Below are 13,486 nucleotides of genomic sequence, written 5' to 3' on the forward strand. Positions count from 1 at the left end.
GTCTGTCACATGGTTTGTGTGGAGTCCTTCGCATGAAGTCCATTTCTTAAGTCGGTTTACACCAAACATAGGGGCCCCCCAATTAATCACACAAGTCGCGCCAGACCTTTGAAACTCTTTGTCTAATGAGGTCTGAGCTCTGTTCACATTGAGCGGGCTGATGGAGAAGAACACTGTGGTACTTTTATAGTAGAAGTACATACGCTCAACTGTTGGGAGACTCCTTCACCCCGAGGTCAAGACCCAACACAGTTACCTGCAGCTGCTGTTAACTCAACCACAAGCTAGCTAGCACCTGTGCTTGACAGCTGAGCTCTCCTCAAGCACCTGTTGTTTTAATGGCCCTGCTGGGTTTAGAGGTTCCCCAGCCTCCCTCCAGGTTAAGGAGACGCTGGTTGGTTTATCCTAAAGCTTGTCTGCACAAGCCTTTTAGATGCGAGATCAGATGTTGCCACTGTGTCACGCTTGGCTTGAATGCGGGCAAATGGTGTACTGTTTCCACGACCATGGCGCCAAAGCTGAATCACTTTAAAGGACTGAATTTTAAGATGCCAATCAGGCCTTAAAGTGCATTTCCATGGGATTTTCCCATGAAGACTCCTTTTTTGACCTCAACAACAAGAGTTACAAGAAGGACACTTTTTATGTACTCTTGCATACAAAATGTCAACTCCATAACCAATGCGTTTGACCCCGCAGCTTTAGATGCAAGCCGTGAAATAAGCCTGTCGCCGCCTGTTCAAACATTTCCGGGCTCAGTTTTATGACTCATGAGAGCTCCACACCGGCTATCGAGAGGTTAAGCAAACAGAAACCCATAGTTGATGATTGGGCATGATGAGTCAGCAAACATACCGAACGGGACACCATCATGCCGGTTGAACTGCTACAAGCGGTTTTGCTCAATTTAATGATCATCAGAGGGGAAAGTAGGTACGAGGTGGTGGAGATCATTTCTATCTGTCCAAGTAGATTTTGCCTGGGCTTGAAAGCAGGGAATTTCTTTGAACTGCGAGAATTTATCATTTGTGTTATCAGTGAAATTTGGCCATGAACTTGTACTAAACCTCATCATCAAAGAGAGGCTTAGACTGGGTTTCTATCATCCATTATGTATCATTGTATCAACAACCTTGGTTTAACCAATGCTTTGATAAAGGTTGAAATGCATCACCAACACAAATGAAGCAGAGCGCTGAAGTACTGGCTGACTGACATCAGATGTTTCAAACATGTTTCACAATCATTGGCTCATTAATACTTGCTGCTGCGGCTTACTTCCCACCACCCCAACCGCCTCCTCATGTGGTATTTAATATAGATTTGACTGAGATTAATGTTCATGTTTGTTTGTTTATTAGATGGATTCGCTTCCTCAGCAGAATTTCCTGCCAAATCTAATTGTATAACCACTTGCTTTAAATGTCAGTTCCTTGACACCAGTTCCTTGGCCATGTTGGTCTGTAAAGCCAAGACTTAGGTCCAGACTAAAATATCTCAACCACTGATTGTCATGAATTGTTGCACAGGCATTGATGGTCCCCAGAGCATGCCACTCACTACAAGCAAAACTAGCAACATTCCCATGAGCTCATTACCATGCTAGCATTAGTAATTAGCTGTGCCTATAACCACATGCTCACAGAGCTGCCAGCATGGCTGTAAACTCTTCATCTGGCAGCTCACAGAGGCAAGTTCTCACTTGACTGTACAAGGAAAGTCAGTATTTTTACAACCACTGTATTTTTTTTTCTTTTTCTAACAAGAGTTAAAAATCATTTTGCCATTCTCAAGCCTGCCCTGACACATCAAGCTGTCACAAACAACACAGCTTTGAGCACACACGCTTGGTTGAATATCATTCATCTCCTGAGTACCTGATCCACCTTGTGGACTCTTCAACGTCAGGGAAAAGAGTCGGCTATCTTTCTCTATTAGTCGGACATCCCCTTTTCGTGGCGAGTGTCTTTATGTGTTGAAGAACAGAGGGTCTTAAAGGGCATCATTCCCAGCCTGCCCTTACAATAGTGCACTCATGCGTGCACAAACTAGCAAAGATAATTAAATTTCCACTGTGCCCGTGGTGTAAAATTGCAGCTTGATGAACAAACTGCTCTTTCCCATCACCGGCTTGAGGTGACTGAGGCAATCATTTGACCTTCCTGCATGCTGACTTTGTTGCCTCGAGTCTTTACTGAGCTGTCACAAAGATGAGCACATCACAGGCATTTACAATCCTCTGCATTGTTTGAGTCAGCAGACACTAGTTGCTCTTTAACACTCTCAGCACAATGGTGCAACTTGATACAACTTAGGTGGTGATCATGGGTGACAACACATTCTACCCACTGGAAACAAACAGGTCAGATGCCAAGAACACTGATCTCAATGAACATTTTGTATCACTTAATGACTCATAAAGAGCAGGAGCAGCTTATCACACAGGTATCTTATTTTTCTGAGATCAGTATGTATGATTAAACTCTATGGAAGCCATGATTAATAATAATCACAAACAGTGAGTCAAAACCTTAAGGCAAATATTAGCTAAGACTCAAAAACAAGTCTTACAACTCAAACTGGGAATGAGGAGTTATTGCTGGCACAATTATTTGGGCGTGAGTCAAGAGAACCTTTGCATGGCAAAGTTTATCCAGCCCTGCATATATGGTGTTTTCATTTGTTTACCCTACATATCTCACTCTAGTCACTGGAGTCTAGTGTGTTTCCAGAACAAACCCAGAAGACATATAACTATCCTCCTTTATTTAGATGGTAACAATTATATTTTTCTGAGTAAACAGCCAAGATACAAACAAACACATACTTTGCTTCTTCTCCATAACCCGAAATTATGCCAGAGTCATACTTTGCAAGCAGGAAGCTGGATGTTATCATGATTTACAGTTGGGTTTTCCTCATTACAAGGACAGCTAAAGCTCGGCACACAGTCTCGCGTTCCTGTTAAAATAAAGCTGGGAGTTAACCAAGGCAGCGATGACATCATGCAAGATTGGATTTCCTCTTCACCTTTGGTGTGTTTGCACAAAGTGGAGTGTGAAGGCAGTGCGTCATGTTGACACAGACAACAGAGCACATGTTCAATGAGGGAACACCAAACACTAACATTAAATGTTTGGTGTTGAACCATTTTCACTGCAGTTATTACATGTTAGCAATACAAACATTCGACTCAGCTCATGGCCCGTCTCATACAGTAAACTCCACTCTGTCTGAGCATCAGCCTGATAACAGGAAGCCACTGCACCATAAGGCCACCACTTGTCTGAAACACACCTTGCGTGTTACTCTTGGTATGTTTGCATTTCAGTTACGGCTTCAAATTACATCACTGGGGCTGAGGACCGATAAGGCAGAGTGTGTAATCATCGTTTTATGAGGTGTGTGCAAAGCAACGCAGTGACACAGCCGCTTGGAAATGTTTGCAGAGCTGAGGGTGGGATCACCTATGTTTGCCTGCGAGAGCTGCACATGTCTGACCTTTTGCAAGTACACGACTGCAGGGTTGTTGAACCGGCATTCATGGACAGCGTCGTTCAGACTAGGCCTACTTTTGCCTCATTTTAATACAAATAAATAATTTGGTCTGAAGTCTACAGCCATGCGAACAGCTCTATGAGTGATGCTTTGAGCTAAATGCTAATGTCAGCATGCTAACGTGCACACAGTGATGAAGCTATCAAGCTTATCAGATATAAGTTTGCCATGTTCAGCTGCATTAAAACAACACAAGGGCTTACTGTACATTGTTGGGCCTGTTGTAAGGTAGTGGAGAGACATGAAATACAATGCAGGAGGTCAAGTATGAGTAACAGTTTCATGAGTTTCAAGACACCACAGTACTGCACAGTAGTTTATAATACTCTGAAACTGGATTTTACAAGTATAGAGAGTTATGATTGCTGGGTAGGAAGTAGAAATACTGCATTTTTTTGTTGCGGGGCCCCTGCTTTTACAGCCGTGTTATTGGGCTGAAGTTGTTGTGAATGTAGCCTTAGCTTAGCATGTGAGCATGCTCACATTTGCTAACGGCATTCAATGCAAAGTAGGGCTGCAGCTGATGAGAGTGTCATGAGTATTTCGTCCAAAGTATTGGTCAAATTAAAAATTTGAGCTGCTGCTGGCGCTACAGGGAAAGTAGGGGATAACTTTATTATTAATTCATGAACGTGTGTGTGAAATTGCACGGTAACTGATCCAATATTTATCACAACATTTGACTCGAAACCACAAATAACCCCATGGTTCATCATCGGGGGACAATGAATGTCTGTACAAAATTTCACAGCCATTAAAGTGGTGGACTGACAGGTTGAAGCTGATCACCAGTAGCGTGGCTGAAAACCACAGCGCTGTAACATAGCAAAGGTCTAGCAAAGAGACTGTGATGTGCTTGTTCCACATTTGTTAATGGTCTGTATTGACTGCCATCTCTCTGCACTGCTGCTCTAAAAACAAAGGCCTCCTATTGATTTTAAGGCAGGATGGAAAAATGAGCCCGTGATGAAAGCCCATTTACGCCTCCGGCCCCTTGCTGCTGTTTGAGCCCATTTTTCCATCTACGCTCAGCAAACCTGCCTGTGCCATTACACTGACACGAGTGTCAAATGAAATGACGTCCCATAAATAACTTTTTTCTGAACGTGCTACTTGCTCAAGCTTCAACTTGAATGTCTAAGTTTTGATTCATGCGGAGCTCCCTTTATTATTCTGAGGTTGACATTTTTAGAGCCCCTGTTATCAGTGACACAAATATGACCCCGTCTTTGACCCCTGTTTGAGACTGGGCTACATATGTTGTGAATTTTGTGAAATGTGTGATGGGATTGGGGGGTGGAACATACGTCACGTGGAGCTGTCAACAGTTGAAAAATTAGAAAACACTTCTATCACATTCACACCTGTTGTCCCAGAGCGCTTTCTGTCTTTGATCTGGCATGTTACCAAGTCATTACTACCAGCATGCAACCATTATCTTACCTTAACCTATAATTGTCACGATATTGGAATAAAGGCTTGATAGTCATAAATTCAGCCTCTGTGGAATTTGTGAGGAGTTTATTGCTTAAAGGCCTGAAAAGTACATTTGCAGCTCTCTGTTATTATCATCTTATCTGGTGAGTAGCACTTCAGTCAAGGCTTAAAGATGCCAAACAATACTGGTGAGGTATAATGTTTGGATTCTGAGGACATTCTTGCAAGGTTACATTCTCAAATAGACGAACAAATAGTGGGAAAAAAAAGGTGAATTAATTCAAAAAGCATTGCAAGTTTTTCAAAGAATCACAGTTATGAAGCTCCAAATGTGACTTTCAACAATATGTTTTTCTTTTTAAACCAACAGCAGCAGCAGCAGCAGCAGCTCTGTGGCAAAATATAACACTGCTGTGACAGTACTTAAGGTGCTGCACTTTAGATCCAGCTCCTCTTGATTTATGAGGACTTCCTCTCGCCTTTGAACGAGACCACAACAGGCTGAACGCAGACCTCAGCAGTGCTTTAAAACATGTTTAAATGACCCCGACCAGGTGAATGCATCCCAGCGGTTCATGTCTGGTTTGTGCTGTAAAAGCGTTTGCTGCCACTGCACATTGTTCCCTTTCCTCAAAGCCACAGATGCCAGATAGTTACGCTGGCTGGCTGGCTTTTTACTTCTTGAGTGGTTTCTAAGCTCTAAACAGGTGTAACCATGTCCTCTAGTCATTGTAAAATCGGGGAAAGAGGGACCAGAAACATGTTTCCCCTGCCATGAAGTCAGCAAAAACAGCCAAAGGGTGACTCTCAGACTGGATTGGTGGCTATCTGACGTGCCTCTGGTCCCACTGTCACATTAGCAATAAAGAAAGAATTGCTACTGGATGACAAAGTTGCATGTCTTCTAAAGCTAAACACACATGCGTGAGTCTGGCTTATTCTGCAATTGCACCTGAGGGGAAAAGATTTTAAAGGGCTATTAAAAATGTATGCACAGCAAGAACATGGAACGGCAAAGACTGGAATTTAAAAATGAACACCTGTCACGCCTACACACTACATACTGCATGCTTATGTGTCTTAAGGGCGGTATCTTGTAGGAGTTACATTCATATGCGGCAATTTTTCAACGCTAAAAACAAAAAAACTGCAAAATAGGGGTTTCACTAAAGACCAAATGACACTCTTCTTTCAACAATAAATGCCTTTCAGGTTCTTACGAAGCACTCCAAGCTGTTTGATTGAGAGCAGACTCACTCGGTGTATACCTGCGGAAATGTCAAAAGAAAGAGAGCACATGTGTCAGCATCCATCATACGAAGATGTAGGGTATTCAAGGGGAAACTTTCCATCAGACTTGCATGAACCTGTTATTTGCAAGCAGTCGGACTGATTTATGCACTCTTTATGTGTTGCTATGTTGATCTAGTTTCCTACAGGCAAAGTGAACAACGGAGGCGTCACCATTCATCATCGTTTACTACAATAAAATCTGATTAATTTTGGCTAAATTACCACTTTGTGTGGAAGATTTATTTAATGACTTTCAGGACAAATGCAGACATTGGCTCAGTCAATGTTGTTGTTGTGAAAGTAATGAACTCAGCACATTTCTGCTTGTTGACAGGCACAGACACAGTGAGCTGCCAACAGACATGGCTGCACGGCCTCGTGAGCACATGACATCATTAGCGGGCTCTTTCACATGACTTGACAGGCTTCGTGTCACCATGGCGAGGTCGTCGACATGCAATTATATCCTGTTGTATATGCAGACGTAATGTATTGTCACAGACACCCTGTTATTTTCTAACCTTTGAAGAACTGTGCACCGGTTTCTCCAGGATTGCGTCATGTTTTAAAGGCCTGAAAAAAAAACTGCATCACCACAACTTGCAAAGATGTCAGAGACAGCTTCAAAATTCGGTTTCTAGTCTTACTTGACTTTCGAGTAGGAAAAAGAGACAAGAACAAGAAGAATCAGATCACAACAGAGGAGCAAACAGCTTGTTGCAAATTTATGTTGAGGAATGAACATTCCCCTCCGAAATGACTTGTGGTTTGCATACTGGATTGTCTTCAGCGTTGTAAACGGAACGTGTAAAGCTCATCTTTTTTCATGTAAATGAAAACATGCCCAGGGACGAGTCTCTTTGTATTTCAAAGCATTTAGCTCCAATTCAATCAGCATTCAAAACATGCCTTTCATTCAGCTCCTTTGGCTGTTTGACGGTAGAAACTTTGCAACAATTTAACAAATGCAGGCAGTAAACTAAACGCACTAAATGTTTGGTTCTCGGTGGCAATCTTAATTAAGCTGCGTGCGTTAGTTTAGCACAGAAAAACTCCAGTGTATACGTGCAGACATAACCTCCACATTCTATACACATTACCCTGACCAAACATTTATGGTGCGACACAGTGGTACCATCTGAAGGAGGAATGCCAGCATTCCTACAACAAAAGAGAAAGCTTTCTGCAGTGCCTTGCAGCCATGCATCTATCCTCCCACTGTTTTCAGAAGTGGGCTGTAATGGAATCCCTGCTATGTTTCACCGCTTGGCAAGATCCAGAGATTCCCCATGAATTTCAATTTCAAACACTTCCAGTTCATAAATTTTCTTGCTAATAAACTTTCACATTACATACTGAAGTAGATTTAGCATTGAAATAAATTCATATCGCCATATGCTGAGGAAGCTTTATATGCATCAAGATGATTCAGAAAGCAGGATACAGCTGCCCTCTTAAATGATGTAAAAAGCTTTTATTTTGTAGAACTGTCTTTGTTATGTTCCTCTGATGTTGAACCATTCAAGAACAAAACTGCATGTGTTCAATTTAGATGTTGCTGTGCAAAACTGGGCCTTGAGCATGCAGGTTCATTCTAAATCTTGGGGATACAATAAGTTTGCCAACCTGACTCAACTACCCTGCATTTCAAAATAAAATATGACATTTAGAAATAACAAAAAGCAAACAACAGGTGGTCATATTTGCCAAAAAGTCCCCCTACTGCCTGTACATGACCACTTGTCAACCAAAGCAGTGCAAAAATGGATGACACCCAGGCAAGGTTCATTCACTGAGAAGGCTGTGAGATACAGTTGAAAGCTCCAGAAAAAGCTTGCGAGGGAACCTCAAGTTTAGAATATTTTATCACAGAAAATTACAGCATTGGGGGTCATGATGGTCCAATTTTTCTTCAATGTTATCAGCGAGTATTCGCTGGATCTCTGTTGGGTTATTAAAATGGAAAAAGTTAACAACTTTTTCGATGCAAGTGCAAATGGATGAGGAAATGTTCCTGAAAGCCGTTAGCAGAGTAATTCACAACTGAATGGATTCACAGTTTTACAGGCCAGGAAATGTACCTTAAATCTTCCAGCACTTTTACCCCATCAGCAATCTGCGCCATCGTTTGTCTTCATTAGTCTCTCAGCAAGCACAACATCCTCACTTATGTGGTGGCTGCAGCACTCAAGAGACAAGTTGGGGTGGGGGGGTTGGGGAGGTAGAGCATCCAGCCATTTGACTACATAAGCAGACAAGCTGTCAGTGAGCTGTGCACCAGTGATTCAAATGATGATCTGTGCAGAGGCAATCATTAACACAAACTGCCGGTGGCCTGCTGGGTCAGTTATCAGTCCCTGCAGCCACTACACTGTGTGTTTTGAAGCTGGTGTCACCTTGGCTGGCCTGCACTGCACTATTGGCTACACCAACTCTGCATTCAGAACTTTATAAAAACTATCTGTACCACTAGTATTTAAAAAAGGACAGTAGGGGAACTACGTCACTGTAATACATTGCTGTAACCCCTCCCCGACAGCAGCAATCGCCTCAGTCCTATCAGTAACAGCCTGTTAAGAGGCTTTACTTACCCCAGCACAAAGAGCTGTCTGTCAGGCCGGGGAGGCATCCCAGGAGTCAGGGGAGACAGGTGGCAATCCCCACAGGGTATGTACGTGGGGGCTGGGAGGCTAAATGCTGGAGTAATCAGAGACAAGTCAAGACAAAAGCACGGTGTTATTTCAGCAGTGTAGCTTTCCAACTGTTGGATGTCTGGGGTTAAATGTTTGCTGGAGAGGAAGAGCACAGCAACGGGAGAAAAATGAGAAAAGCAGTTTGTTTTTGTGCAGTTCAAATCTTTTTTCCTGCAGCCTGGAAAGATGAAAATAAAGTTCAAAAGCATTCAAATCTTCTGAACGTCGGGCACTATTCAAAAACTATAATGGGATGGGGTTGTGTATTTTTTTTTATTTCAGTCGTCCCTGACAAGATTTATTATAACAAAATTCAACAAATAAATGGTGGCTTCAGTGCTTTAGTGTGTGCAGTGGGTTATAGCTTTGTAGGGCCAATATGCCTCACAGAGAAAGAATTCACTGGATCTTTCTGGATTCTGGTCACAAAAAACAGGAACTAAATTTTTAGTGTTCGATTGACGGCTATGTGAAAATTATTGTTCTTATTCTTGAGCTATTTTAAGGTGGGTTACATCATAAAATCTTTAATTCTTAAGCCCCCTGTCCATGATTTTCATACATAAATAGATGTTTTTATGAACATTTGCAAATCAGCGCCTTTGATTAAGTGTCTTTGCATCCGATAAGGTGGTGACAGATATGGATTTGTTAAAGAGACTGGAAATCAAACTCAAATATCACATGCTTCCTAAATCAACATGAGGAAACTCTATCCAGCTGTTCCTCCGAATTTACACCCCGACTCTAAATCGACTTATCTTTTGCATGCTAAGTTTCAGGTAGATGGGCCTTGACGGTAATAAAACCTTCCAGAATTACACTGCCGCAGTGGAGACCATCCAAATCCTGCTCAAGTAGAAATGATCTTGTGTTTTCAGCGAAGCTCTGGATTTGAATGAGGGGGAATTTAAGAGGGCGCCATGGAAACCTTGCCAGTTTTGCATCCTAATCCCCCCAAGATATGAAAGGCCTTTTACCTCTTAAACCAAAGCACTTGAGCGAAATCTACTGGGTCACGTTACACCAGTTTTGAGATGCAGAAGGGGGTTTAGTGACAAGTTTTAAGGTTTGATCTTGGATGGCCCTGGGAACCTTTCTTTCACCCATCACTGCAGAACTGAACAGCGAATAGCACATTTTCGCACGTCAAGGCAGAAGGGACTGACAAGAGCATCTTTGTCTCGTCAGGAATCAGCCAGGTGGATGGACTCTGCGACACAAGAACTGGATGATAGATCAGAATGTGTCTTGATACGCCACTAACCCAGCTCCAAGTTTTAGATTACAAGACTAATTTCACAACAGGACATCAGATAACAGCACGGGCACGACAGTGCCGTGAGATGACCATGGGAGGGTCTTGCATTTGCAAGACAGTCGTGGGGGGAGTGCACTATTTGTCCGTTCCCAAGAGGATCGCATCTCTTTCCCAGGAAGGATGACAGCTTATGAGAGAGTGCAGACAGAACGATTGGGAAAATAGAATCCCATAATCACAAGAAAGCTGCAACACTTTTGTGTACACTAGTGAATAACTCACATGGGCAGAAAATAGCAGATTGAAGGAAGGGCTGCACGGTCTTGTTCTGATTGAAGAGCTTGAGGCAACAAGTAACTGAATTGTGAAATTCCATGGCAGAATTCTTTATGAGCCTTGAAAAACAGAAAAAAAAACACTTGGAGTAAACACAACAAACATGATTTATGACAGCTATTTTTTCCTTCGGCAGATGAACACAAACATGAGCAAGTGTCAAGCAGACTGGCAGAATATCCAAACGACTTCACCACCGCCATCATATCAACGTTTCTTGACCCCTATGGGTCAATCAATTGTAATGCTTTCCTGCTGACCCTAAACTGCCCTCATTTGACCTAATGAGCGTCCAGGGAAATACAAAGCAGCCATCCACGGGGAAACATTTTGGTCAACCATGTTTGTCAACCAAGGGGTCACCCCAGCTCTGCTCTGTGATGGGCACAGGGTCATCTTGTTGCCAAGAAACACTTGAAAAGATTTTTGACCCTTTGGCTTCATGTTGCCTGTCACTGGGAGGGTTTCTGACCCACACTGGTTGAAACCAGAGAGGAAATAATCAGTCCAAGAACATCTTAATACAACCATGATTGCAAAGAAGTTGAGATTGCGGTGTAAAACGTAAATAAACAGAATGCTAACAAGATACATTTCTGTAACTGCACAACTTCTGTAAACTTCAAAGCAACTGTGATAGCACATATTCCTCTCACTCGTGAGTCACAACTTTGCTGTCAAAGAGCAAAGCTAAAGTTCAAAAGCTCTGGCAGGGTCAGTGCTTTCTGTAGAAGTCCCTTTGATTCCTAATGTAGTCACGGAAAGGCTTCCTGGCCCGGGCTGAAAGAGCAAAAGGGAGTGAAAAAAGGGGGATCAAATGGGATAGAGGTTTGTTTTGTTCTCTCCTCTCTATCTGTTGAAGGTTCCTGGCTGATGTAGCCTGCTGTTTAATCTCAGCTGGCTCCACGGCTCAGCCTGTGGTAGTGTGGTCAGGAAAAGGCACCCACAGTACAGAGAGGCATCAGACACTCTACTTTTATGATCGAACCAACCGTACAACTGCACATGAATTATTATCAGTTTATAGATTTGCTCTTTGCTGGATGTGCTTTGCTGCACAGCACAGCACAGCACAGGTTATAGAAAATGTGCAAACTACTAGCCAGAAGTAGACTGCAGGTGAAATTCATTGATCTTCAGGCTAAAGGTAACACTCTTTTAGTGACTAATGCTGAATAATTAGCCAATCCTTCGTTCTTAGCATAGAGGACAGGAAAAGGACCTCATGGGGATTCGTCACAATAGAAATATGTTGACATCAACGGTGGTCACAGCGTGGAACTGGCTCCACCGGTTTGTGAAAATGATTTCACAACCAGCCATTGATTGTGTGTGAATCACAGCATAATCAAATGAACATTTCTGTTTGGACTGTTTAAACGTTGAAATCTCTTTTTCACTCTTCACGCCTGAGAAGGCTTTCCTGCTTTGTTCTTCTTTCTTACATCAGGATTGTGTTGCAGGAGATATTTATCAATCAGTTACTGTTGATGTGTAGTTGCTGGTTTCAAACTAAGTAATTTACCAAATTGGATTGCACCATTGAAAAATCTGCATTTATTTTTTTTGACCATTTGGATGCTTTAGAAAGTTAAAGAGGTGTGTGTCTGTCCACATAATGTCCAATAGTGACAGTCTTTTAGCTCCGTTTTTGGTCTCTACCAACTTCTGAGGCCTAATCTGGCCCTTTCGCAGCTAAATGCTCCTCTAACTTGCACCAACTAGTGTTTTTTTTTTGATTTTGTTTAGAGTTTCTTTCTGAAAACATGCTTTCTGTGGCCAAAGCTGATGCTATGAGAGGGGTCAGAGTGAACCACAATAGTGAAGTTGCATTTCAATGAGTTGAAACTCATTAAAAAGTTGTGCAATGCCAAGGTGAGCCACAGATTCAGGTGATAACTCTCTGTGGGTTCATCAGATGTGACCTCATTGCCACACTCTTTTCACATCCCATATAACCCATTTTACTTCAGAATAAACAGGTTATACAGGTCTCAGTACTAGCAAGCTAACGCTCATTTTATCTGTTTGTTTAGTTAGCCATGCAACAGTTAGCTTACACTTGGCAGTCACTCAGTGGAAATATTTTGTGCCAACTAGCCAAAACAGTCTGGTAAATTTTCCTGAGAGTTAAAAGTATGCAGCTGACACATAAGCAAACCTTGGGTTCACTGAGACACTCTAGACTCTGATTCAGACGTCATTCGTCACATTCCTGTGAGAGTCTCAAACACGACAGGAAAAATGGCCTAAAATGGGTCGCATGGGTGATTTGTGATCTAACTGTCCTTCTGATCAATAATCAATCGCTCCTTATGTTTACAGCGATTAAGAATAGCACCCTGAACTACGAATGGAATGCAGCCTAAGCAGCTCGTGGAATTATGTTCTCATGCTGGCCACTTTCTGTATTTGAGTTTCACAGATGTTTTCTGTGTGATGTTGACAGAAGCACCCCCCCGAAAAAAATCTCAGCTGACATAATTTATGAGAGCAGAGGCAGCCATTGTTCACGTCTACTATTTGCACTGATGGAAACGGTGCTGCTGCGTTTGGTCACAGTGGTTCCCCGGAGCAGGGACGTTTCACAGGGCTTTTTTAGAAGTGATTCACAGACCCACAGCTTGGCAGCAGGCCAACTGAGAGCTCCTCCAAGACTTTATCTCCCCAAAACGGATGTTTTCCGACATGTAAAATGGACATATGTGAATTCCACTTAATATTCTTATCAGAATTAAGTGTTTACTTGCTCTGAGGCTGAACCATTGCATCGGCAGTGCAGAAAATCTAATGCAAAACACAACATTTGGGTTGTGGTTAACCTTGACATTCATTAAGTATTTTTCCTAGACGCAACAAGATATTCATGCTATGGGACAGGCCATATTAAGTTTTCCACGTCTTCATA

Source organism: Chaetodon auriga, chromosome 24 (genome assembly GCF_051107435.1).
Source record: "Chaetodon auriga isolate fChaAug3 chromosome 24, fChaAug3.hap1, whole genome shotgun sequence".
NCBI classification, from domain to species: Eukaryota; Metazoa; Chordata; class Actinopteri; order Chaetodontiformes; family Chaetodontidae; genus Chaetodon; species Chaetodon auriga.